Source organism: Oryzias latipes, chromosome 6, assembly GCF_053564925.1.
Source record: "Oryzias latipes strain Hd-rR chromosome 6, Olatipes_Hd-rR_3.1".
NCBI classification, from domain to species: domain Eukaryota; kingdom Metazoa; phylum Chordata; class Actinopteri; order Beloniformes; family Adrianichthyidae; genus Oryzias; species Oryzias latipes.
Genome location: NC_136242.1, coordinates 839,514 through 865,219, shown reverse-complemented (window position 1 = coordinate 865,219; position 25,706 = coordinate 839,514). Strand labels below are relative to the sequence as shown.

General features: G+C 44.3%; 1 long non-coding RNA gene across 2 annotated transcripts in view; it reads left to right on the top strand.

Annotated features, from left to right (window-relative positions):
• The window catches only part of LOC144992368 (uncharacterized), a 31,315-nt gene extending 6,135 nt beyond the window's left edge, over positions 1-25,180 (top strand). The window contains exons 2-3 of one of the 2 annotated variants that reach the window (XR_013656254.1): positions 21,738-22,008; positions 24,317-25,180. This is a non-coding gene — a long non-coding RNA (uncharacterized LOC144992368). Of the gene's footprint in view, positions 1-21,497; positions 22,009-24,316 lie in introns of those variants that run through there. The other variant, XR_013656253.1, reaches the window with a different exon arrangement.
• The last annotated feature ends 526 nt before the right edge of the window (positions 25,181-25,706 follow it).

Sequence of the window (25,706 nt, the reverse complement as noted above, 5' to 3'; positions counted from 1 at the left end):
GGTTCCTTCTACAAACCCAACTCATTCATATAAACTGCATCATTCACATGTAATTTCTATACATATGTGAAGCTGATTGTCTAAGCATTTCACACATTTGAACTCATAATGAAAAAAAGGTTTAAACAAATCTGCAAATTAAACTGGCAAAAAAATTCCATTTGTGTAGAATTTAGTCTCGGTGAAAGGTTTCCTCTATAATAAGTCAATGTGAGCAAAAATCACTTGTTAGGAGTTTTAGCATGTTTTGGACACTGTAATCAACTCAAGAATTTTTATCAGAAATACTTTGATGTTTTAAAAAAGGACAGAGGGGCAAAGTTGTTTTTATGTTTTTCCTTTATGGCAGCTGACGCCACAACATGTGTATCTCACACCTATACAGATAAACCCACAGACTAAAAACAGAATCCAAAACTCACCAATCAAGTCATGCTCTCAGAAATTCACCCGCCGTGGCAAAGACATTAATAATGGATGAGATCTGAAATATTAAGGTTATATGCTCTGTGCTTCTTTCAATCTCTTCTAACTGGCCGGCTGTCTGCCGGTCTGCCAGTCTGCCTGCCTGTCTGCCTGCTTGTCTTCCTGCCTGTGCTGTCCGTCTGTTTGCCTGCCTGTCTGTCTGTGCTGTCTGCCTGGCTGTCTGCCCGCCTTCCTGTCTGCCTGTGCTGTCTGTCTATCTGCCTGTCTGTCTGCCTGCCTGTGCTGTCTGTCTATCTGCCTGTGCTGTCTGTCTGTGCTGTCTGTCTGTCTGTTTGCCTGCCTGCCTGTGCTGTCTGTCTGTCTGTCTGTCTGCCTGCCTGTCTGTCTGTGCTGTCTTCCTGTGTGCATGCCAGCCTGTGCTGTCTGCCTGCTTGTATGCCTGCCTGTGCTGTCTGCATGCCAGTGCTGTCTGTCTGCCTGTGCTGTCTGTCTGTTTCCCTGCCTGTCTGTCTGCCTGCCTGTCTGCCTGTGCTGTCTGACTGTCTGTCTGCCTGTCTACCTTTCTGTCTGCCAGTCTGCCTGCCTGCCTACATGCCAGTCTGCCTACCTGCCTGCTTGTATGTCTGCCTGTGCTGTCTGTCTGATTCCCTGCCTGTCTGTCTGCCTGTCTGTCTGCCTGTCTGCCTGCCTGTGCTGTCTGCCTGCCTTCCTGTCTGCCTGCCTGTGCTGTCTGCCTGCCTGCCAGTCTGCCTGCCTGTCTGCCTACATGCCAGTCTGCGTACCTGCCTGTCTGTCTGCCTGCCTGCCAGTCTTCCTGTCTGCCTGCCTGCCAGTCTGCCTGTCTGTCTGTCTGTGCTGCTTCTGCTTCCATTAATGATTGGATGAGCAGTTAAAGCAGTCTTTCAGTTGAGATGGTAAATGGCAGGATTGTTGGCTCATTGACTGTATATTATCGCCTGGCTCATGCACCCCTTCCCCCCTGGCATTCCAAACAGGAAGTACCTGCTGGTACTAGAAAACCAAAATCCCATAGACTTTTATAGAGAAATAATAAAATATTACTCATTGATTCTATTGGTCAGAAGAACCATTTTTGATTGGGTACAATGTATTTTAATCTTCTTGCTAATCCTATATTTTCTCAAAGTATTTTTTTAGAAAATATACATTAGAAAATATGTTTAATACATTTTAACTATAACCTGCTTTAGTTTTATGAATAACTTCTGGTTGTGAGATTATAGCTGAAATCTTTATACTCAGAACTCAAATTTTATTTTTAAAAAAACTCACAGAAACAAAACTGATAATAAAATGAAGATTTAGAGATCTACTGTATTCTTTATTGACCCTGAAAATCTGCGACACAGTGTGTGAAATAAAATGAGAAAAGCTTTGAAAGCAGCTGAACGCTGCAGCGGTACAGACACCTGGAAGCAGCTCTACCCAAGGTGACCCCCCCCCCCATAGAAATGTTGATCTGTAGATCAAAGGTGCAATGACGTGCAGTCTGATAAGGTTTATAGAAGTGACATGTTGTGGGGCATTAAAAGAAATATTAACAATACCATGTTTACGTTATGACTTATTTATTTAAAGAAAGCAAATAGAAAGCTCTAGACAAGTTAAACTGTGAGATAAAAACCTCCATTCATCCGTCCAACAATCTTCTGGACTCACTGACTCCCTTCTGGGGTCGCAAGAGCCAATTCATCTACAGTGTGGCAAAGGATACACTTGGGCAGGATTCCAGTTTGTTACAGGTCCACACAACCACACACACACTCATTTGAACACCCATGAAACTGTCATGATATGTATGACATAGCAGACCCAGATGCTGGAGCGCGGAAGAAAACTCAGTCGTAGTAGGGATGAACAAAATGATTTATTTTTTCCAGATGGAAAAAGTAATAGAGTCTTTAGAGTTCAGGATTTGGCTGTAGTGCAGTGCTGTAGTGCAGTGCTTCTCAAATAGTGGGGTGCGCCCCGAAGCGATGCCCGGGGGGGGGCGCGCGGTGGTGGCGGTCTTATGCACAGGTAAGATGGGCAAATTTAACGTGGGGGCAGCGGTGAAAGCGGCTCAGTGCTTGGTAAAAAATCTGTGCCACAAGTCGTTCCTATTATCTGTTCTATCACAGAGTTTGTAACAGCCTGAAACCTTTGAATCACTGTTCGAGGAGCTGCTCCTGTCTCGTGTCACACGCGGCTGCGTGAGTGAGACGGAAAGGGAGGGGTTGTGTGGGCTCTGACTGCCGGGTCAAGCGGGTCTCGTGGACTGCAAGAGCTGCCTGTTGCCCAACACCAGGATCATTGCTGCCTTTAGATTCCTCAGCTCATAATAATGTCACTCTTTATGAAATATTGTAGACATTTTGATGACGTGTCTTTATTTTCCATCAATGTTTTCTTTGTCTGACTGTGGTTTAATTGGTGTCAGTATTTGTCGTGGTTCAGTTGTTCAAAATGTTTCTAGTTAGAATAACGAATGACAGATTTTTTATTTTAAGCTTCTTTTCTGTTTTAGACTAGAACAGGGTTTCTGTGTGGCAAAATAAAGTCAATATTTGTTGAAAGTGGATTTATATAGATTTTTTTTTTTAATGTTAAAAGATACAATTTTAGGTATACTTACACAAATTTTATAGATACTAACCGAATATATTGTCACCGCGCGAGTATGTGTATGGGGGGGTGGGGGTTATGGGGGGGGTCAGGGGGGGGCGCGAAACATTTTCTTTTTTACTAGGGGGGGCCTGGCAAAAAATAATTGAGAAGCACTGCTGTAGTGGACGTTTCTTAGTGGCTGAATATGAAACGACGCAAGAGTCGTGGCGTGTCTGTAGCGGAGCATGGCAGGAAGCGAGGCTTGGCAGCGGTTGCTCTTGGATTGGATTGTTACAGGTGGACACTCATGGAAACATACCTGAGAGCCAGACAGCAAGGCAAAGCAAAGTAATTTGCAAGGAGACTTGAGAACATGAATAGGCTAGGTTACCAGATTAAGCACTGTGAAGGGCGAACTGGCGATGAATGCTGGGGCTGGATCTCCTTAAGAAGGCGACGAGCAGATGAGGTGAGTGTCCACAGCTGGTTCCAATCATCAGAGCAGAGGAGAGAGGGGAGGGTGAGGAGAGACTGCCAGGGAGGAGAGACTGCCAGAGTCACCATGAAAGAAACATATTTTTGGACTTTGGGAGGAAACAGGAATGCCCAAAGAAAACCAAAAAGCAGAGTAGTAGTAGTAGTAGTAGTAGTAGTAGAACATGCAAACTCCACACAGAAGGAACCCAGATGGGATTTTAACCAGGCAAGAGCACTAACCACTATGCAGCCGCGCAGTCTACAAAAACCTCTTGGATACAATTTATCTAGTCACGTGTAAATAAATGATTAGAAGTAGAGAGGAAACCAAAGTGGACACAATCACTCACCATTTTAATACAGATTTTCTTAACGGGCACAAACAGTGGTGCAGTGGTTACCACTCTTGCCCCACAGCAAGAGTGCGGCTGGTTCAAGGCCCCTGTAAAAGAACCCCAATGGGGGACCTTTCTGTGTGGAGTTTGCATGTTCTCCCCATGCATGCGTGGGTTTTCTCCGGCTTCTTCCCACTGTCCAAAAACTTGGTTAATTGGTAACTCTAAATTGTCATAGGTGTGAATGTGAGTGTGCATGTGTGTGTCATTGTGGCCCTGTGACAGATTGGCGACCTGTCCAGGATGTCCCCTGCCTTTGTCTGTAGGTGGCTGGGATAGGCTCCAGCAGCCCGGTGACCCTTGAAGGGACAAAACGGATTAGACGATGAATGACAAAAACCCTACAATAACCTGACGTTCAGGGACTTACTGTGGCAACTGTCTTCATTTTTTGACCTGGTTTTATGACGTTTCTTTCTGGCGGTGAACTTAGAAGTGAAGTGCATGTTTTCCCTTCATTTCTCTCATACCCGAAACCGTCCCTGAGTTCGACTGACAGAACTCCAGCATTATTCCTGAATGGGAATGAAGGGAATCTGCTACCCTGAGGTTAAACAGCCGCCCTGTTTTCCTCCCCACGCTGATAATCGTCACCAAGCTGTGCAGCTTTGTCCACAACACTTTGAGGTGAAGTGAAAACGGTGCTCCTGTTTCATGAAAGCACTGAAACAAACCTGATTCCTATGTGGCTCTTTCGTGTATTGGGGCTAAACCCTTTTCAACCCCCAGTCTGGGGTCATTGTGAGCAGAATCAGGGTGTTATTTTTAGGCTCCATCACAATGAATGCCATCATTTCAGCAGAGGGGAACATTTTCTTTTTAAATCTCATGTGTTGAATAACAATTGTTTTCAACTATTGTTCAAAAAGCTGCACAGTTTGACGCTGACAGCAGAAATGAAAATCTTTTTCCAAAGAACTTTAAGCACACGAGGAGAAAGAAGTCAAGTTCAGACCTCATGAATATTTTACAAAACAAACTGTTCACACCTACAGGAAATAAACCAAATCAAAAACAACTGATTCACCTAAGAGCTTTTTTCCACTTTTCTTATAGATAAAATCAAAGACATTAAGCTTTGAATTTCTTTTAGAACTTATTTAATACGAGGGATGTCTTCAGCTCCTGTGGTGGGTGGAGGAGTTTTAGAGTTTCAGCCTCTCACCATCTTCACCCAGAGGGCTGCCAGCCTCAATCTGAAAACCCCAACAGTCTCTTTGTTGAAATCTGGATTAATCTCAAGGTTTGACGGGGGGTCGGGTCTGCAGAGAGCCACACAAGTCCCGGTCCCGTACCCTTCCACCACCATGTTGTTAAAGGGTTTGTTGTGTTTGGCGTTTCGACCAAACATCCTCACTTCAGTCTGGTCCAAATTCTATGACTCTGTTTCTGCTTTCATCTAATTTAAAGTTGGTCAGTTTGGGCTGTAAAGTCTTTTTAAACCAACTCACAGGTTGCATTCTTTTATTACCTTTTTAGAGACAATGCAGCCTGCCAGTGTAACGCACATCTCAATATCTGCCTACTGATGGGGGAGGGGGGCTGCACTTCAGTCATTCCTGGCCTGATATGGGCTTCACTGCAGCAGCGACAGTCTCTGAACTGTTCTGATGAAACGGACTGATTATGTGGGGCCATGCCTGGCTGCTGAGCAGAGTTTCATTCACTTTGTGAGAGGATCAATTGAAATCGTTTTCCGAGGTGAGAAGTGTTTGCTCTGACACAAAGATGAGAAGGGTGACCCATTGAGCAAAGTCCCTGCTTAACAATGAGCTTCCTGATTTGAACAAAACTGTTTCAAGAACATTTTAGTAATTTGACTTTTTCTTCTAGATCTCTTTGACTTGATTAATGGAATGAGTTAGTCAGAAATAACAGTATATGAAGAGAATTAAAGACAGCAAAGCCTAACCTTGAGCAATAATTCTCTCACACAACACTCTTCTCTGAAATGATAAACATTTGCTATTTTTAGTGAAAGAGGAGACTTAGAAATGGAGATTATGGAGCTTGATTTAATTAGGTAGAAAATTGTCAACATTTTACAAATCTTCATGTTATCCTTTTTTCATTTTTATTTTTTATACTGCTGGAGATAGATTTGACTTTTCCATGGCGACAACCACTGGTCCACATGAAGAATAACTTCAGTCAGGAGGATGTCATGATGTGTATGACCTGACAGACCCAGACGCTGGAACCCGGAAGTAGACTCAAACTAGGAAGTAGTTTGATGAATTTATTTTCTCTTCCAGAACGTAGCGTAGAGAAAGTTCGTAAGATGGTTTGTAGCAATTTGCAGTCTTGCCGATACGGCCTGACGTCTGCGCTGGATCTGGATGTTGGCGAAGGTGTTTGTGACAGACTTGATCCTTGGCCGGAGTCTTGGCAAGACAGGGGTGAGCGAGACCGGAGCGTGGCGAGACAGGATCGTCGGGGAAGGAGCAGGATGGATCGAGGAGCTCTTGGAGAGGAGGAACCAGGTGGATACTCGTGGTGAAGAACCTGAGTGTGAGCGACAAGGCGAGGTAAGTAACAAGTTGAAACTAGGAACACTTAGCTAAACTTGGACATAAGCGCCATTAGGAGTAACAAGCTGGCGATGAATGCTGGGGTTAGATCTCCTTATGAAGGCTGGAGCGTGATGAGGTGAGTAACCACAGCTGGTTCCAATCAGCAGAGCAGAGCAGAGAGGGGAAGGGGAGAGTAAGCTGCCAGAGGCACCATGACAGAGGAAACAACAATCTGTCTGCACACATAAGACCTGCAAACATTTAATAATTACAACAACACCTACACATAAATCAACCATAAAACTTTTTTATATCATGAAATTAAAAACTTTTATGCTCTCGCATGCCATAAAAAATGACATGGCGGGCCACATTTTGCCCGCGGGCCTTGAGTTTGAACCGTGTGTTCTACACCATCTTTTCTTCCGATCTGTTGAAAAGTTAAGTCTTACCTTTTCAGAAGTGTAAACCTTTCTTTTTGTTCTTCTTTTTCAGCCCCTCTGTGAAGATGTTCACAGTCAATGTCAGACGCACCAAAACAATGCCATTTTCTTTTTTGGTTACAGGTAGCTGTAGATCTATGCTTTTAATCAGTTATCCGTGAGTTCTGATTTGATGACTACCGTTTGAACAAAACAGACAAGAGATTTGAGGCTTGTAACACAAAAATCTCAACTCAACTCAACTCAACTTTATTTATAAAGCACTTTAAACAGAACAAGGTTCACCAAAGTGCTGAACAACACAAAAATTAATAAAAGCACATGAAAATATAAAGCATAAAACACATAAAATAGGTCCGGATTCCAACTCAGTTAAAAGCCAAAGTGAAAAAATATATTTTAAGAGCAGATTTAAAAATACTAAGTGAGTTTATCTGTCTGAGGTACAGGGGCAATTCGTTCCAGATTTTTGGTCCGAAGACTGAGAAGGCTCGGTCACCTCTCAGTTTTGTCCTGGTCTTCGAGACGACCGGCTGTGTCTGATTTGTTGACCTGAGGGAGCGGGGGGGGGGGGGGGGGGGGTTGTACACCTGAATCAGGTCAGACAGATATTTTGGAGCGAGTCCATGGAGACATTTAAAAACAAATAGGAGAATTTTAAAATCAATGCGTAAGCGAACTGGGAGCCAATGAAGAGATGCTAAAATGGGAGTGATATGTTCTTGTTTCTGTGTACCAGTTAGAAGACGGGCAGCATGGATTAAAATCTCAAAGTCATGGCGTGAGAGGAGAGGTTTAACCTTGGCCAGTTGTCTCAGGTGAAAAAAACTGGATTTCACCACTGAGTTGATATGAGCATTAAAGTTAAATTGCTATCCAGTTTCACACCTAGACTTGTTGCTGTCTGTTTGAGGTGATCATTTAAAATGCCTAAGTCAACATGTGCCTTAGAGACGTCACTTGGACCAAATAGCAGAACCTCTGTTTTTTCCTGGTTTAAGTGCAAGAAGTTACATGACATCCATGTCTTAATGTTATCAAGACATTCTAATAACTGGTGAGCAGAATATGCTTCTTCCTGTTTTAACGGTATGTAAATCTGTCGTCAGCATAGAGGTGGAATGAACGTGTTTGCGGAGAATAGACCCAAGTGGAAGCAGGTACAATGAAAAAAGAAGAGGCCCCAGAACAGAGCCCTGAGGTACTCCACATGTGAAAGTTGCTCTACGGGATTCTGCACGTCCAAGACGGACACAGAAGCTCCTCTCATTTAAGTACGATCTGAGCCATTCTAAAGCAATACCTCGAAGACCCACCCAGCTTTCCAGGCGAGACAAAAGGATTTGGTGGTCAACTGTGTGTGAATGCAGCTGCCAGATCGAGCAGAACCAAAACAACATGGTGACCGGCATCCGATGCTAGAAAAATGTCATTTGAAACCCTCAATAGCGCAGACTCGGTACTGTGACGGGGTTTAAATCCTGACTGAAACACCTGAAGAATGCTGTTCTCCTCTAAAAACGTTGTTAACTGGCAGTACACAATTTTCTCCAAAACCTTCGAAAGGAAGGGGAGCTTAGAAATTGGTCTAAAGTTTGACAAAATGGAGGAGTCCAGGCCAGGCGTTTTTTTTAATAAGTGGTGTTACTACTGCATGTTTGAAGCACGAGGGCACACTCCCGTGAATTAAACTGCCGTTAATTAAACTGAGAACATAAGGAGCCAGAGTGGGAAACACTTCTTTAAAAAGACGAGGTGGAACTGGATCGTTGGGAGATCCTGATGGCTTCATCTGACTAATTAATTTTTCCAAGTAAGACAGACTGACAGGCTCAAACCGGTGGAGAACAGTAGAACATGAGGTGGAGATGTAGTGACTGAAAGAGGGGGGGAGGGTCCTAATGTTCTTGATTTTATCAATAAAAAAGGTCACAAACATCTCACAAACCTTAGTTGAGTTCTCAAGAGAGACCGCTTGTGGAACATTTAAAACAGAGTTAATGGTTTTAAATAAAACCCGAGGATTGTGCTGGTTGCTTGCAATAATATCTGAAAATTTTTTAGTTTTAGCAGCCTTCATGGTCTTTTGATAAGATCGCCAGCTGCCTCTCAACAACTGGAAGGAAACTTGCAGCCGGTCTTTCTTCCATATCCGCTCGGCTCTCCTGCACTCTCGCCTGACGGTACGAGTGGTCTCATCTAACCAGGACTCAGACCTCTACCTGGAGAGCCTTGTTTTTAGCGGAGCTACATTGTCTAAAACAGTTTGACAGGTTGAACACAAGCAGGATGACATGTTCTCAACATCTGAATTGCAGCTCTGATATTCTGGTAAAATGATGGTAGAGTTAAAAGCTGCAGAGAATTGAGCGGCCGTATGGGAGTTAATAGTAGGACTGCATAAAACAGGGGCTGCAGGTTTAACTGTGTGACATGGCAGCTGCACATTAAACAAAACAGGCATGTGGTCAGAAAACACAGCATCACAGATTTCAAGGTCAAAAGTTGTTAAGCCATGGGTTAAAATTAAGTCAAGTGTGTGACCATGTTCTTGCGTAGGGGCAGACACAAGTTGAACAAGATTAACAGAGTTGATAAGATTCAAAAAGTCTCTGGCCAGTGATTTATCAGGACAGCAGACATGAATATTAAAATCCCCAACTATCAAAAAATCTCATTAAAATATTTTAGTGGAACATCAACTCTATAGGTGCAAAATCTGAACGTGACCTATTCTGGGATAAAACATTCCACGTTGTGGGATTCATCTATCAAATATTTTAGAGTCTGGTCAGACAGCGGGTGTTAATTCTGTTTGAAAACCAAGTAAATGCAGTACTAAATACATGTGACATTTACCATGTGCTACCATTTTCACACATTTTTTGTCATCATTCACACGCCTCTCCACATTTTCTTTTGTCGCAAAGACCCTGTTTAACTTCCACAGCTCTAGATTGAGGCTGCAGCAGGCTTTTCACACCTGTCACCTGTCTCATAGCGCTCCATTAAGTGGCTTCCAAATCAGTTCTGCACTTGACAGTTAAGGAAAAAAATTTATTCTTCTAAACAGAACGGTCTGAGCCGGTTCATCTATCCAAACTGCTCCTCCATGTCCTGTTTCCTCTGTCATCCCAGCTTTTAAACATCAACACTGCTGAGAGGCAGTTGCTTTCTTCCCAATAAATGCCAAAACACACTGACCAAACCATTGAATCATTGTATTTATAACAACACATTTACATTTCTGCTTCTTTTTGCCAGCATTTCCAATCACAAGTAAAGTCCATAGTAGAACTTCCACCTGCAATGGCTAACTATTTTCTTTAGGATCCATCACTTTTTTTCTCAGATGGAGATTTGTGGTTAATCAACAGTGCAGACTGAATCCTCATTTCCTTGTTCACCACTTTTTCATATTTTAACAAAGGATACAGGTTAAACTGCAAACTAGAAAACTGAATAAGAGAGGCAGCAGTTCTCTTTAGAAACATGTTTTACGGACACAATACAGAACGGCCTATTAAAAAAACTTTATCTGACCTAATATTCTCTAAAGGTTGTTGGTGATCAATTGGGTCGTCACTGTTGGATAAAAATGCAAGTTTTATTATGGCCCGCAGCAGCAGTCACTGACTGCAAGGAGCATATTGTTTTCGCAGTTGGAACGACGACTTCGCCGCCTTTCAGCGAGAATGTGACCCCCGCCGCATGCTCAAAAAGTCACCAAAATGTGCACACACCTAGGATAAATTGCGAATGAATTTTCCACAAAGTCAACGTCACCCCCCCAAGTCAATGACATCACGGCCAGCGATCTCGTCAAAAAGATGAACGGGCCGAAAATCGCGTGTGGGGCCGAACAAAATGTACTTCAAAATACAGTCGCGAAACCCAAACACACGTATCGGGGACATCCCAAAGAAGTTTTGAAATCATTATGGGACGGCCACACGACCTACGGCCTGGCGGCCATTTTGTGGCGAACTCTGAGAATTGGCGATTTTTGTGTTTTCCCACGATATGGGAAAACGACACTTTTGTTTGAGCGATTTTCACGCAATTGCACACATTTGCTGCCAGCTCCAGTCTACAAACAACACAGAAATGTCGTTGACCTTTGTCCTTTTAGAAAAGGCCGCCATCCACATTTAAAAAAAAAAAGTCCCTTTAGCGCCACGTACAAACAAAAACTCGTCCTAGGGATTCTTTGCCATTGTCTCGTAACTTCTCAGGCATCCATAGCAAGGTGATGTGGACAAGATGTTGGAATTAGAAGTTGCAGATTTTGAACGCGTGGCAGATTCACAACTGTTGCCATCTTGGCTAGCTCGCATATTTTTTATCGGAATGTCGTAAAGAGGAAATATGCGATTCCCTATACCATGCTGAACAAACGGTGTCACGCACGACAAGATTGATAAAGGAATGTGGGCGTGGTAAGCAAAAAACCGTTGCAAAAAAACAGATTTTTTTTTTTTTTTTAACTTGTCCTGTCCAACAGCTAGGCAGGCAGATGAGAGCTGAGGGCCTCTTGTGTTGGACATATTTTACTTTAACAAGAGGGGTTATTAATCTTCAGACAAACCAAAGGTATGACTGAATAAACCCCTTTTGTAATTGAGGCCAAACGTTATTAATTTCAACCATGTTTGAAAATTTGTGGTGTTGGACCGGACGGAAAAGGAAAGAAGGGAAGAAGAGAGAGGGATGTTAGAGAGGGGAGGGTGATAGTGAGAGGGGGGGTAAGACCATGAAGCAGCATAGAGCAGACAGGTTTACTGGTTGTTTATCATTACGGTAGTAATGTAGTACAAAAAGGGCGGGGCCTGTCCACACACACTCAAATGTTATCAACACACCTGCTAGCTGCAAAAATGTCCACATGTCAACATGTACACAAAACAGATAGTGTTCACAAACGCATACCTATGCCTTTAAACCAACTAGTTTGAAATATTTCATTCATTCAATCATGCAAACTATTAGTGCAAAGGTGAGCTAACACCTGTGATTAGGTGAGTGTTTATGTTCTTCTAAAATGGATGGAGGAATGTGAAAAGAAGGAGGAGGAGCGCCCAGCCACCCCCACACCCAGACCCCCGCCGCAGCAGCAGCGGCAGCCGGAATCCCCCCAACGCCACACGGGAACAGGCAAGGAACAACCGCCCCCCGGGCGACCAAGACCGCCACCCAGGCCAGGGCCAGCAGGACCGCCGCGAGGCCCCCATAGCCAGAGAGCAGGGAGGCGTCACAGCACAAGCTGGGTATATCTGTTTTGTCTAGTGCATTATGATCATGAAAATCTGGAAGGGGTTTTTGTAAGACTTCCAGATGCGGCACGACTTTACCGCCAGCTACATCGTTTCCCAGTAAGATAGCGACCCCTTTCATGGGTAATGCAGGACACACGGCCATAGGGAAAATGCCAGACATTAAATCAGACCTCAAATGGACTCTGTGTACGGGCCGAGGAGTGTACGTCATGCCAATTCCACAAAGTATGCCATTAGAGTCACAGGAAGAACACGCTGCAAAGTCTAATGTGTTTGCCAAAATTACAGTTTGTGATCCACCTGTATCCCTTAAAATACGCACAGGACGTTCATCTGTGCGCTCACCACTCAGTGAGACAAAACCTTCGAATAAGAATGGTTCAAAACAGGAGTCGGGAGTTTCCGCGCATTTAACTGACACCGGATTTATTGCACCGACACCTTTTGGTCTAGAGGGACTTGGTGGGCCACGTTCAATTTTATTTTTCAGAAGAACACAGTCAGCGATCACATGTCCAAGTTTGTGGCAGTAGTAACACTCACGCGTTTCTCTGTTCGAATGTGTTTTGTTTCGAGCTGGCTGTGTTACAGCTGTAGCTCTCGGGTGGTTCACTAATGTTGGGAAGGTTGTTTTGTGTGTCAGCACATACTCATCAGCCAGCACGGCCGCTGATGTAATAGAAGTTACCTTCTGCTCATTTAAGTAAACCACAACACGATCAGGTAGACTTCTTTTAAACTCCTCTAACAGAATAAGGTCACGGAGAGAAGCGAAATCATCCACTTTGGATGCCGTGCACCAGCGATCGAAAAGAAAACATTTCTCCCGAGCAAACTCCACATGAGTTTGTGACAAAGACTTTTTCTGCTGTCGGAATTTCTGGCGGTAAGCTTCAGGCACTAGCTCATAGGCCTGTAAAACAGCTGTTTTAACCTTATCATAGTTTAGACTGTCTTCAAGAGGGAGCAACGCTACGACCTCCTGAGCTTTTCCACACATTTTACAGTGGAGCAATAATGGCCAAACATCACGGGTCCAATTTAACGTGCCAGCAATGCGCTCAAAGGACGCAAAATACGACTCCACTTCACTCTCCCGAAAAGCGGGCACAAGTGGAATAAATTTACTTACGTCAAGCAGCATGGTGGAAGATCCAATGAGGGGAGGGTTTGCGCCGTCAACTGAGGATGCCGGAAACTGAGCCTTCGCCTCCAGCTCCAGCTGACGGATCCTGACAGCTGTCTCAGCCTCAATTTCCAAACGCTTAATCTCCAGCTGCATCTGACGGGTTTGTGCCCTTTCCTGCGCCTCGAGTTGCAGATGGGCGAGCCGGACTTTCAGTCGCGCATCATCCCGCGACCCACCGCTGCCTGGAGAGAGCGGATCGTAGCGTGGGAGGCTGAAGGGCGGTTTTACCCGCTCAAGCCTCTCATCGCTCTCTAGCACGGGAGATGCCTCTGCGTGCGCGCCGTCACCCATGCGCGGGGCTCCGCTGTCACGCTCACGGCCACCTCTACCCGAGGCGCCGTCCGCGGACAACACATGCACCTCAGTGACAGTCAGACGAACCACGCCCATCCTCATCAGATCACCCACCAAGACATCCTTAAGAGCCTGCTTATTTATAGGTCTCGAAAATAAAACACCAAAATGACTCGCAATTTGCTCCAAATCGCACTTGCACTATCTAACAACGATAAGGATGGGTGAGCAATGAAATGCTCAAGACTAAAGCCAGTTGCCATGGTTTTTCCCCCTTTACAGGTATGTGTACGTGGCACAAACAAAACTGCAACAAGGACACGTCAGCACCCTGCGCAGCCGCCAAATATGCAAACTGCAAAACAAACAGCCACGTATACCCTATAAAAATAATCCCGGACGAGCCCCCACTTATGTTACATCCCACCCAGAGGGAGGGAGAAAATAGGTAACATAAAGAAATAATATTAAGCCGGTAAGGGTTGAATGGCTGTCAGTGCAGCAGTTTATTTTAAATGACAGCTGTAACAATAAAGAAGGTAACAAACTTAAATGCTCAGGCACTAATGCAATAAATGACCAAAAGAAAATTTAACTAGATAGACATCCCTAAGATACAAAACGTAGTCCAAAACACAGTTCACAATCAGAGGGGAAAACCAGGCAGTTTCCAACAGGCTCTAACGCCAAGTCCAACAACAGGGGGTCAGCTGATCAAACAGATTCCTCCCAGGAATTCAGCTGCCCACTGGAACCTAGGCTCCTCCAGGCTTTTATGCTTCCCGCCCAGCCTGGTGATTGGAGGAGGGAAAAAGCTGCAATCATCTCCTGCAGGAGGTGAAGTCAACTGATGTGGGGGAGGCTTCTGCAAAAGACACAACCACACACACACACCACACATACACACAACACACACATACACACACCAAAAGGCCTGGGGCCGTAACAAGTTGGGACTGACTGCCTGTGGAGAAGGATCCGGGCGACTGTGCTGGACCCCCATGGGGACACAGTTTGGGGTCGGACAGATGTCCGTCGGTGAAATAACCCCCCGGACGTCTGAAGCAGGAAGTGGACCAAATGCTGTGATTCCAAATATGGACTGAGGGAAGTTGGCAGACCTTTCGACCGGCCAATCCGAGCGGCCAGAGGCGGATATACAGCAGCCATCTTGCTTACAGAAGAGGAGACTCTGACCACCTGTTTAAAAGTCTGCACTCAAGGATTTTTCTTTGTTCTCAACAGGCTGGCACGTTAAGACGTTGGTAATTTTGGCGCTGTGCAAGCTCTGAGACTTTGAGAACCCAGATGATCTGTTTTACTCTGTTTTTAGAAATATTATAAGGGAATAAATTTGTTAAACTTAATCCGGTGGAATCCCGTGGTTTTCTTCTTCTCGACTTTTTTGAACATGCAAGGAAAGTAATCTCAAAGCGACAGATTATTTCCTACAACACGTAACAGGGACATACACCAGACTACCTGGCGGAATGCAAACAGGCTTTTTGCCCTGTACACGTACGGGATAAGGGTCAGGAGAGTTGTTAATTACCTCCATCATCTGACAGAATCTCAGGGCCTTCCTCCAACTCTTAACGACAGGGGCCTCCCAAAGGTCTGGGCCATGTTGCTTGTGTAATTCACAAAACAAAGGGTTAAACACATTCATTCGCAACACCCCGGGCACAGAGACCTTCTTTTGCTTCATGAAAAAGTCCATCGGGTCCTTAACGATGAATATGCCTCGGTTGGGGAGGTTCACACCCAATATTGTGACATCCAACTCAATATAACCTAAGTATGGAATTTTTAGTCCATTTGCAGATTTCAGACCCAGCCACCCACAATCTTTAAGGCTTTTTTCAGAAAGGTGGGAAAAACTATTTTGAAAACAACTTTTCGTTAGGGTGGTGAAAATAGAACCTGTGTCCATCAGACATGGAACCATAACCCCTGCAAAATCAACCTCCCCCTCTACACACTCACCAATCAGTCTATTCATTTATACACTGGCGGATTCTAGTTTCCCGCTGGTTTTGGTGGCATTCCAGACCAGTTCGATCCCCTTTTGACATTTTCAGGGCAAAATTTGGCAATATGCCCACTTTGTTCACATCTAAAACAGATTGGTTTTCCATCTACAGTTCTTTTCAGCCTCGTGTGCACTCTAGAGGGAGGTGGACTCTGAGGTGCAAGGGCCTTAATGACCAACTCTAGCTGTGTCTGTTGTGCTTTCGGTAAAGACATCAATTCGCTATATTCGGAGGAACTTAGAGGTGGCACTCTCACAGGAGGCAGCCACTGAACCACAACTAAGGTCACGAGGCTGATTCCCATATTGTGCCACCCAGCAAGTGGCTTCACCCCTCACTTCACGAATGGTCCACTCTGGGTTGACATTAATCAGATCTTTCAACCGCATCCTCAATGCAGAATTCCTGACACCATCACAGAATTCGGCAGGTCCCTGGATGCTGTAATGGTAGCATGTCCATCAGACTTAAGCATTTGTTCCATGAGTTCCATTAAAGAATGTGAATAGTCAATTAAAGATTTACTCTCTTGTTGCTTGCGGTTAAAAAACTTGCGTTGTAATGCAACTCGAGAGTGTGCTTCCTCCTGCACATCTTTAAGAGCACCAAAAATATTCTCAAAACATTCCCTCTAGTCTCTCAAAAACTTTATCTCTGTACGTGCAGCTCCCTCAAGATGATCAAACACAATCTGAGGTCTTTCAACTTCAGATCTTCCCCTTGTTTGCACAGCAATGGTCATTTGTGCAATCCATTCATCCAAAGTCAGTGAGTCTATATTGTCCATTTTCCCCAAAAAGATAGGCAGCTTTCTGTCCTGCTGCACATATATCACTGGAGTTTGTCTTACAGTCTCAATGTTTCCACTTGAAGTTCCTTGGGTGCCGGTTTCCTGGGCCCGGTAGTGCTCTCTCCGTGCGCGGGGGGGGGGGTTCACATTACACCTGAGCCGGGGGTGTTTGTGTCCCTGGGGGGTGGGTTCGGGTCCTTGCCCCTAGGCGCTGTGCCCCGCCAAATTTCCAACTGTGGCCGAGCCTGGTCGGGCCATGTTTACAACACCCCTTGTGGGCCCCCCTTTTTCCCCGGGGTGTCCCCTTCCTGGGCGGGGGCGGCGGGCCCCTGCCTTGCTCCTCCCTGGTCCAACCGTGGGCCGGGTGGGTGGCTGCCTGGAGTGCGGAGAGGGTCTCCCTTGGGAGGTCCGGGCTCGTACCTGGGGTTGGGGCGGGGGGGTGCCTGGAACTCCTGGGTGGTGATGGGGTGCTCGTCTGGGGCTGTGGGCGCCCTTCTCCGGTGGGGCCCTGCGCTGGGCTCTCCTGGCGCGGGGGGGGGCTGGTTGGGCTGGGGCGGCGCTCTCTTTCCCTCCGTGCCTCCCTGCTCTCTGGCTCTGGGGGCCTCGCGGCGGTCCGGCTGGCCCTGGCGGATTTGGTCGCCCGGGGGGCGGTTGTTCCCTGCCTGCTCCCGTGTGGCGTTGGGGGCGTGGGTGGGGGGGGGGGGTAACGGCTGCCGCTGCTGCTGCGGCGGGGGTTTTGGGGTGGGGATGGCTGGGCACTCTCCTTCCTTCTTTACACATTCCTCCATTCATTTTAGAAGAAGACAAACACTCACCTGAGCACAGGTGTTAGCTCACCTTTGCACTAATAGTTTGCGTGATAGAATGAATGAAATATTTCACAATAGTTGGTTTTAAGGCATAAGTATGCATGTGTGAACACTGTTTTGTGTGCATGTTGAAATGTGGGCTTTTTTGCGGCTAGCAGGTGTGTTGATAACATTTGAGTATGTGTGGACAGGCCTGCCCTTTTTGTACTACATTTGAAACTTACCGTAATGATAAACAACCAGTAAACTTGTTGCTTTATGCTGCTTCATTGTCTTATCCCCCCTCCCCTCCTAGATTAATAACCCCTCTTGTTAAAGTAAAATATGTCCAACACAAGAGGCCGTCAGCTCTCATCTGCCTGCCCAGCAGTTGGACAGGACAAGTTTGGGGAAAAAAAAAAAAAAAAAAAAGAAGTTCCAGGTAAAGGTGATGTTCCATGGTTTGTAGCTGCTGCTCTCAAGGAAACAAGTTCGCTTTCCAGGTCCTTTATCCACCGAGACATGTCCTGCTCCCCATACTCCATGACTCCTGAGAAGAAACTGCCCCTGCTGTCCTCAAAAATAAACAAAAAATCTGCAAAGTTCACAGAAAAAAGTCTAGGGACTTCCCCTTTCGATCCTGCCGACAACACCAAATGTTGCAGGCAGCCAAAAAAGGAAAACTGCCACAAAGCAGGTTACGAAAATTTATTAATCCAAAAACCCTGTCATGAGTCGAATAACAATGTTGACCGTATCAATGACACCACAGGAACATGCGGGGTGAAACCTAAGGGAAGTGACTAACAAAAATGACAAACAGAACAGAGGGTAAATAGTCCGCTCCTGCACTTGATTAGTCAATCACGCTGAGACAGCCCCGTGAGGAGCGGACAAACGAAATACAAAACATAAACTTAAACAGGACAGCAGGGCACAGTATTCTAACACTAAAAACAGAAGAAGCACCATATTAAAAACATTTGATAAAAAATTTACCATTCGTTTAAAATATACCTCTGCTGTGATAAAAGTGTAAAATACCTGGTGCGTCGCAAAACCTCACGCCCAGTCTTTAAAACCCCCAGTAAAGCAGGATCTACCTCTGCCGTGATCCGCACTCTTTGCTCGAGCCAACTCACACTGCTCTCTGAGCTAACCGGCTTTCTCACAGGAAGTTAGCACCATAGCAACCACACGTCAACTTCTTTTTTTTATACCCTCTGAACAATGGGTATAGAGACACCTACAGGTGACTCCCGTTACACACTGTTGCTAAGGACAACAAAAGGTTTATTTTTTCCGATCTGTCTGAAACTCACGTCGATCTGTTCGTCCTCCCGAAGTGACTAAAACATAAAATGGTTACTATGGAGATAAAATCAACATAAAAGCCGCCATTTTGAAAAAAGTGTTTTTTTTACTAACTTATGACATATAGTTATCACCAATGGAGCAATGTGTTTTTCTGAGTCAGTTGATGATATTGATCGCTAAACTAGCACTTTTAGCAACATTAGCATTACTAGCCAGACAGAGAGACAGAGATGGGAAGGACGTGCAACAGATAAGGGTGATTAAGGACAGAGATGGAAATGTGCTAACAACCCAGGAGAGTGTACAGAAAAGATGGAAGGAGTATTTTGAGGAGCTGATGAACGTGGAAAATGACAGGGAAAGAAGGGAGGAAGATGTGGTTGTTGTGGAGCAGGAAGTAGCAGAGATTGGAAAGGAGGAGGTTAGGAAGGCTCTGAAAAGGATGAAGAGCGGAAAGGCCGTTGGTCCTGATGACTTACCTGTGGAGGTATGGAAGTGCTTAGGAGAGACAGCAGTGGAATTTCTAACGAGGTTGTTCAATAGGATTTTAGAGAGTGAGAAGATGCCTGAGGAATGGAGGAGAAGCGTTCTGGTTCCGATCTTTAAGAACAAGGGTGACACGCAGAACTGCAGCAACTATAGAGGAATAAAGTTGATGAGCCACACAATGAAGCTGTGGAAAAGAGTAGTGGAAGCCAGGCTTAGGAAGAAGGTGGAGATTTGTGAGCAGCAGTATGGTTTCATGCCCCGTAAGAGCACCACTGATGCCATTTTTGCTTTGAGAATGTTGATGGAAAAGTACAGAGATGGTCAGAAGGAGCTGCATTGTGTGTTCGTAGATTTAGAGAAGGCGTATGACAGGGTGCCGAGGGAGGAGCTGTGGTACTGTATGAGGTCGTCTGGAGTGGCAGAGAAGTATGTCAGAGTAGTTCAGGACATGTATGAGAGAAGTATGACGGTGGTGAGATGTGCTGTAGGTCAGACAGAGGAGTTCAAGGTGGAGGTGGGACTACACCAAGGATCAGCTTTGAGTCCCTTTTTGTTTGCTATGCTGATGGACAGGCTGACAGACGAGGTAAGACAGGAATCTCCCTGGACAATGATGTTTGCAGATGACATTGTAATTTGCAGTGAGAGTAGAGAGCAGGTGGAGGAACAGCTAGAGAGGTGGAGGTTTGCTCTGGAAAGAAGAGGCATGAAGGTCAATCGTAGTAAGACAGAATACATGTGTCTGAACGAGAGGGATCAAGGTAGAAGCATTAGGTTACAGGGGACTGAGGTGAAGAAGGTGCAGGAGTTTAAGTACTTGGGGTCAACAGTTCAGTGTGATGGGGAGTGTGGAAAAGAGGTGAAGAGGCGAGTGCAGGCAGGTTGGAGCGGGTGGAGGAAAGTGTCAGGAGTGTTGTGTGACAGAAGAGTGTCAGCAAGACTCAAAGGAAAGGTGTACAAGACAGTGGTGAGACCAGCTCTGCTCTATGGGTTAGAGACGGTAGCAGTGAGACAGAGACAAGAGGCTGAGATGGAGGTAGCGGAGATGAAGATGTTGAGGTTCTCCTTAGGAGTGACCAGGTTAGACAGGATAAGGAACGAGTACATCAGAGGGACGGCTCATGTTGCCTGTGTTAGCGACAAAGTCAGAGAAGCCAGACTGAAATGGTTTGGACATGTTCAGAGGAGGGATAGTGGATATATTGGTAAAAGGATGTTGGAGATGGAGCTGCCTGGCAGGAGGGCAAGAGGACGGCCAAAGAGGAGATATATGGATGTCTTAACAGAGGACATGAAGTTGGCTAATGTTAGGGTAGAAGACGTCCATGATAGAGTGAGGTGGAAAACGATGATTCGCTGTGGCGACCCCTGATGGGAAAAGCCGAAAGAGAAAGAAGAAAGAAGGAGCATTACTAGCATAGTTAGCTTAATTAGCATTTTAGGTAATGTGTTTTTCTGAGTGCAGCACTTGTGTTTGGTTCTGTTGAGTCAAGGTATTATTTACCCAAAAGAGTTCGTCACCAAAGAAAAGAGAAAAGAGATGCATCACCCATTCACGGTGATAGCAAACAGCACCCCTTCTCTCTGTGGGTGTCAAGAAGAACCTGTCGCTGCCTGCTATCACCGTGACTAGAGACCAGAACCAGAGTTCTGGGAAGAGCTATTTGCGGTAGGCAATTTCAGGAGTAATGCTGCCAAGAGCGAGTGATTAGTTCTGTAAAACTTAAGGAAGAGTGTTTTAAAAATGCGTCATTAGAATTTTGTTTTTTTCTGTTCCAGAGAGAAAAAATGTCAAGTTTTTAAGTAGATATTATTTGCAATCTAAGTTCAAAGTAGCTGATGAGAAAACTTTGAATGACAAGCACTCTAAAACATTTAAATCATCATCTACACAAATGTGGAGACATGAAACGAGTCTCACAACCTCTCATGAACTTGAAACTATGATCTTTGCGTAAATATGGGTTTGTGTGTGTGAATCAGCCAATTACTGCATACTATTTCAAGATTTGTATGCATTGGAGCTTAGTTTTAAGCAGGTTTAATTCCAAGATTTGCATGCATAAATTATATTTTGTATTTTTTGGTACGTTGTAAGTGTTTGACATTCAAGTGTACATGAGAATGCACTAATTGTATTGTATGAGTTACAAATAAAGAAATGTACACACACACACACCCTGAGAGTCTATTTTCTCTCTTTCCTCTATTGTCTAAAAGACGCTATGACCAACCAAATAAACTACCCATCCATCCATCCATCCATCTACATTATTCATTCATTCATTCATTCATTCATTCATTCATTCTTCCATCCATCAATCTTTTTAACCATCTATCCATAAATCCATCTACATTATTCATTCATCTATCCATCCATTCAACTACATTATCCATCCATCCATCCATCCATCCATTCATCTACATTATCCATCCATCCATCTACATCAGTCATTTATTCATTCTTTTATTCATCCATACTGTCACGGTGCCTCGGTCGGTTACCTCCCCCCTCCCAACTCTGCTCATTGGAACCAGCTGCCTCACATCATCTCATCACCTGCTGTCCTTCATAAGGAGATCCATCCCAGCATTTGACGCCAGTCCGTTATACACTCTCTGGTGCTTTCGGCTGGCTCAAAGTTAAGTTACGCCAATGCAAGTGTAAGCCTTGAACGTACCTCCTTTGTGCTCCGTCAGGTCCTCTTCACCACGGGTGCAGCTGGTATCCTGTTTTCTCCTCGTCTCATCCGCTCAGGCCACGAAGTCCTTCTCCGAGACATTCTCGCACGACGCTCTGGTTTCCACGCCACATACTCACCTCTGGTTCACGCTATTCTCCTGAACTCTGGGATTGCAAATCCATTAAACCTTTTCGATTGATCTCCTAGCCTGAGTTTACTTCCAGGTTCCAGCAACTGGGTCTGCCTCGTCATCGCCGTTATGACACATCCATCCATATTCTGAACAGGTGAGTTGTTGATAAAGTGTCTGGATAGATTTGTAGACCAACCAAATAAACTACCCATCTATCCATCCATCAATCTACATTATTCAGTCATTTATTCATTCTTTTATTCATCCATCCCTCCATGTTCTGAACAGGTGAGTTGTAGATAGTGTCTGGATAGATTTGTAGACCAACCAAATAAACTACCCATCTATCCATCCATCAATCTACATTATTCAGTCATTTATTCATTCTTTTATTCATCCATCCCTCCATGTTCTGAACAGGTGAGTTGTAGATAAAGTGTCTGGATAGATTTGTAGACCAACCAAATAAACTACCCATCTATCTATCCATCCATCAATCTACATTATTCAGTCATTTATTCATTCTTTTATTCATCCATCCCTCCATGTTCTGAACAGGTGAGTTGTAGATAGTGTCTGGATAGATTTGTAGACCAACCAAATAATCTATCCATCCATCTACTTCAGTCAGTCAGTCAGTCATTTATTCATTCTGTTATTCATTCTTTTATTCATCCATCCATCCATATTCTGAACAGGTGAGTTGTAAATAAAGTGTCTGGATAGATTTGAAGAGTTTACACCTTTTCATGAATCAGCAAATTTGTCCAATAACAGAGTTTATGTCTTCCTGATCCAAGTTTCCTTCCCATCATCCTTAAAGTCAGCACTCAGCTGACTTCTCACCTAGAAAACAAACTGAGTGTTTTGTGAGTCATATGAATGGAACATCTGTTTGTACACACGTTTGTTTGTTTAAGATTATAGCTTACCAAAGTGAATCCAGAACCTGGTTGCAAAGGGTTCCCTTGTTTGATCCAGAGTTCTGGCTATTTTTGAGGAAAGGCAGCAAGCTCGAGTGCACCCTTCAGCTTTCTCTGTATATTGTGTGAATGGACCCTAAACATAGCAGATTAATAAGGAAGATCTTTGTACATCTGTGTTGTACCTAGATGTACTGTGGGTGGTATGTTACTCCACAGCCTTTGTTCACAAATGATCTCCTTTGACCTGAAGGTGTGCAGGAGCACTTCTTTTTCTGGAGCGGTTTTCCTCAGAAGATCATCTCTGAAGTGGAAAAGCTTAACCTAAAACTTCTAAAAGCCCCAGCTGACTTGATCCTTGTTTGCATGATGGTTTTCAGGTTGATTAATTTCACCGTGAATGTGTCACATCTGGCTGAACTCAATGCCCCCCCCCCCCCCCCCCCATCTGCTCCATCTCATGCAGACAGACTGTCTCATCCCAAATTCCAAGAAAGGGTGCACGTGGAACTTGTTTTTTTTTCTTGTCCCTCTTTTCTTCCGTCTCGATCCTCATCATACAGCAGGAACAACCTTTTTTTGTATTCTGACTTTCCATCTGAAAACTGAAGTCTTTTGTTTGGCTCCCCAGGCTCACGCAACAGCTGCTGTGTGGAAAAAGATGCACTTCAGAGCCTGGGAGAGTTGTTGAACAAGTTCAGCTTGAAATCTCTTCTCTTGTCACGTCTGCTGTTTTTTTTTCTCTGTTGTCTCTCTCAAATTAAAACAGTTCTCTCCTTTTTGTAGCTTTTCTCACACCACTGCAAACCGTCCAGACCTTTCCTTCCCGTACACATCCACGCTTGAGAAGGCACTGTGGCTCATCAGCATCATTCCACGCAGAAGAGACAGTGAACTAAACACCATTTGATGATAGCAAAGTTAATCATCAACTAATTCTATCTTTGCTTTAGTATTTGTTTAATTTCTAACATGAATTTGTAAAAACATACTTTTCAAACTTTCCAAAAATATTCATGAAAACATTATTGATTATTACCTGATGAACTAATGCGACATCAGGCAGTACACATCTTATTTGATCTGTTTGGACCACAGACGGTGGGTTTTTGGGGCGGAGCCAGACCCAAACAATCTACAGGTCCGGTCTTATTGTGCTGAAATTTGCTGTAATTTCCTGGAGAAGCTAGTTATGGCTGTGGAGCAGAGTCCTGTGTGGTTCCAATCAGAGTCACTGAAGCGGCAGCACAGTTTGACCTACTTTTTAGGTGCTGTGAAAGCCTTTTGAACTCAAGTGACAGTGTGCACATGTAAAGAAACACAATCCAGGAATGAACGAGCCCTCTGGATTCTGCAGCTGTCAAGAGTTATCAGGCTTCTTCACAATAAATATTTTTACCATGTGACACTAACTTTTTAAAGATGTTAACTTTGATGCATTGTTAGGAGTATCAGACGTTTTTAAAAACCTAAAACCTTTTTTTTTAAAGACAGAAATATAACCAGTTACTCTGCTTCTTCGTGTGTTCACATTAGCAGCTGTGGATCTTCAGCCTTTAGAGGAGCCAGGTGCAACAGGAGAAGGCTGCGCTGAATCCTCCATCCAACCAGCTCAACTTACATCTCTTCCTTTTTTTCCATCCATGGACCAACCAGGACCAACCCAGCTCTGATCATATGAGGTTGCGCATATCCAAGGCGAGAGTGAGAAATCCTGTTTAAAAAAGACTGATCCGTCACAGGTTTCACAAACCGGTTTTGAAAAACCCTCAATGTAGTTTCTGTGGGTCAAAACTGTATTTAAGAGCTGCAGCTTATTTTCTCTAAAGTTTCCTAGCAGGCTAATTTACTGCAAAACATCTCAAGTTTCTCAGTTAAAGTCAAACACTGCGTGTTACCATGGCAACTATCTGATTGACACACACCTGGAGAAGTGCGTTTTTAAGTTCCCAGCATTTGGAAGGCATTGCCTTCTATTAACCTGACTGTAATGGAAAAACGAGGGGTGAGAAATTCAATTCCAAGACCTGCAGTGGGAGCTAAGAGTAGCTGACATGTCTGCACATAACCCAAGGGCTCATCACACAACTGTTTCTAGCAAAGCAGAAATCACAAAGCATTCAGCAGAACGCTGTGCTGCAGCAGAGGATGCAGACTGTGCAGATGAGCAGAAACTGAAGTCTGAATCTACACCTGGTTTGAGGCGTCTGACAAAAAAAAAGATTAGACCAGGCCGTCCATGGATGCTCGTGTCCTTTCACATGAGAGAAACGCTCGCTCCCAAAATGGACAATCCAGGTGTTTTCCAGTTGTGTAACCACTAATCAACTTAATCTATGAATTGATTTGTTTTCTTTCGTTCCAATCAGTCTGATGCATGTTAATTAAAACAAATTCAATCGACCTATAAATTAGTTTCCAAATCAATAAATCGATTTCATCAATCATGGAAAAAAACATTTAGATTAACACATGGTGAGTTTATATAACTATAATGTAAAAACAGTGGACAACACATATGTGATGTCATCAAGAAGTGATCATCCATCATTCCAGTCCAATGTGTAGAAACACTTTGAATTTAGCAAAGTCATGTGACCATCCAGTGTGCTAGAATGTTCCCTTTGGATTCTTTGGATGTGGAAAAACAACAGTGACATGTGAATGGATTTGACATTCATTCTAGTTTACTTGTTTGTTTGGACACATATTTCATTTACACTTGATGATCTGGAAGAAGTCTCACTGGTGGAATTTTTGGATAAAGATGATCTGGATCCATTTAAGAATCAAATCGTTTAAAATGAACCAAAATCTACTGTGAATCATATCAGCAACCACAAATAATGATTAATCAAATTGTTGTTAAAATGAATCATTCCACAGAATAGACAATTTGGTCTACCTTTTGGAAACCGGACACACATTA